Here is a 2,465-nt window from a genome sequence, read left to right on the forward strand (position 1 = left end):
AGTTTCACTTAAGAATTATGGGGGTTTTAGTTATTTTATGATAATATTATGGTCACATATCATTTTGAAAAATATAGTTCATTCAAGAATACAAACAATCTAATGGATATTTGGTTACTTCATAACAATCATTTTAAGTATATCATACAAATGAACATGGCTAACTTTTAATATTTTTCAGAGGGGATGATATAGATTCTGCCTTTATTTTGCCTCTATAGTAAAATTATTGATAAAGTAATTAAAGATATATTGTTCTACATTTGTATGCCCGTGGACAGTAGTTATCAGCCTCTTTTATGTTTCACTAGTAATTATATCCCATATAGTAATTTTTTTTTTTTTTTTTTTTTTTTTTTGAGACGGAGTCTCGCTCTGTCGCCCAGCCTAGAGTGCAGTGGCCGGATCTCAGCTCACTTTAAGCTCCGGCTCCTGGGTTTACACCATTCTCCTGCCTCAGCCTCCCGAGTAGCTGGGACTACAGGTGCCCACCACCTCACCAGGCTAGGTTTTTTTGTATTTTTAGTAGAGACGGGGTTTCACCATGTTAGCCAGGATGGTCTCGATCTCTTGACCTCGTGATCTGCCCGTCTCAGCCTCCCAAAGTGCTGGGATTACAGGCTTGAGCCACCGCGCCTGGCCCATATAGTAATTATTAATTACCATGAAATAATTATATAGTAATTAAAACCTATATCCTGTAGGTTTTAACAAATAAGAAATGTAAAACCATATACTTTCAGGAAAGGTCATATTTCATAAATATTCTGTTATTATGTTTATCATTTACTGTAAGTGTTAAGGCTGTGAAACATTGTAGTAGAAATTACTAATGTTTTAAAACAAGCCAAAACTATTCTTTTATGGTCAACTACAAATTTTACTACTTTAGTAACAGTAAAACATAAAGACGCTCAACAAAAAATATTGCCATCGTTAGCTTTATGTAAAATTCTACAACTTCAGATGGACAAAGCAGAAAAAAGGTGCTGGCATTCAGAGGGCAGCTGACATGAAGATGAAGCCTGAATGTAAAAGATAGGTCAAGGACACGGTTGGTCAAACGAATGGAGAAGGGACAGAAGTCAAATGGATATCCACAGTAAGCAAGGCCATTGGGAAGCTGGACAAGAAAAAGTCTTTTTGTGCCCATGGGAAACAAAGATTAGAATAAATTTTGTCCAAGCTGACAATGAGTACATCGGAAGGCATAGATTCCCGGAAGCCAGAGCAGGGTCAGAAGGACATGCCACACACCTGATGGTCAGCCAGTTATCAAAGTTGTAATGCTAATTTTGTCTCCTGTGGGCTCTAGTAGGTTAGAGGACTTCTGGCCCCATCATGGTAGTGGGATCCTGTGGCAAAAGGATGCCCTAATATGTGTTGTGGCATATTTAAAAAAAATTGTTAGATATTCACAATGCTTTCAATTATATCTCAGAACTAAAATTTGTTTTACTTTCTAATATAAAATAATTGAAATAATTATTGTAGTGTAAAATAAATAAATAAAATAATGTAAAATTAAAATAAGTGAAATAATACTTTCACTTCATACATTAGGAAGTATGATGTACTCATTAGGATCTATGAGTGTATAGCAAACAATGCCACTTAAATAAACACTGGCTAATGTTTCCAGCACAGCCCTGGGGACTAGACTGGCGTTCCCAAGTCTGGCTTGGTGGCAGCAGCTGTTAAGATCGCCCGACTTGCTCTCCTTGCTTGACTTTCATCTTGTCAAACTTCTTTCTGATAATAATTTGGCTTTCCTTGTAGATTTGTCTACAGGGTAGCAAATGAACAAACAAGAGGATTCAGTCTGCTGTTTTCTACGTCTTTTGTCGTAAACAAATACATTGCCATCCTGGTTATTATACATCAGTAACTGAGGGTCCAATTAACATGAGTTCCCTCAGGAAGGAAGCACCTGCTCCTCATGTTCTGATTGATTGGGTTGCAGGGTCTAGTCCAGAGCACTTGGTATTCTTTGCTACGTTTGGTTTTTCTCTCAAAGCATAACAGGAAGTCTGAGAAGACTTTTTATACACAATACTCTGTTGGGTACATTATTGGTATCCTTGGTACAATTAAACTTACTTACTTACCTGTGTCTTGATCCACCATAAATTCTGGAAACTGTCCTGATTCAGATATTGCCCATCATAAAACTTTCTTACAAATCAATTAACTGAAAGAACAAAGACCAAATTAAAAAAGGATAAAATCTTCCCTTCTGTTTTCTTTTTGGGGAAAGTTGATGCACACCATAAGAAATTACATATGTCTTAACCCAAATACAAAAGTAAAAGTAGTAAGAGTGAATTCTGGAAAACACTACGATAATGAGAAAAAAATATATATATGTATATATGTACACATATATATATCTCCCAGTTTTTATAAAAATTATACTTTAAGTTCTAGGGTACATGTGCACAACGTGCAGGTTTGTTACATATGTA

General features: G+C 35.9%; 1 long non-coding RNA gene across 1 annotated transcript in view; it reads right to left on the minus strand.

The window, feature by feature from the left end:
- Window positions 1-1,461: 1,461 nt before the first annotated feature.
- LOC108516568 (uncharacterized) overlaps window positions 1,462-2,465 on the minus strand; it is a 10,259-nt gene continuing 9,255 nt past the window's right edge. The window contains exons 3-4 of the long non-coding RNA XR_001881867.1: window positions 2,109-2,191; window positions 1,462-1,785 (exon numbers count right to left, since the gene is read on the minus strand). This is a non-coding gene — a long non-coding RNA (uncharacterized LOC108516568). The remainder of the gene's footprint in view (window positions 1,786-2,108; window positions 2,192-2,465) is intronic.

Source organism: Rhinopithecus bieti, unplaced genomic scaffold (genome assembly GCF_001698545.2).
Source record: "Rhinopithecus bieti isolate Rb0 unplaced genomic scaffold, ASM169854v2 scaffold_35538, whole genome shotgun sequence".
NCBI classification, from domain to species: Eukaryota; Metazoa; Chordata; class Mammalia; order Primates; family Cercopithecidae; genus Rhinopithecus; species Rhinopithecus bieti.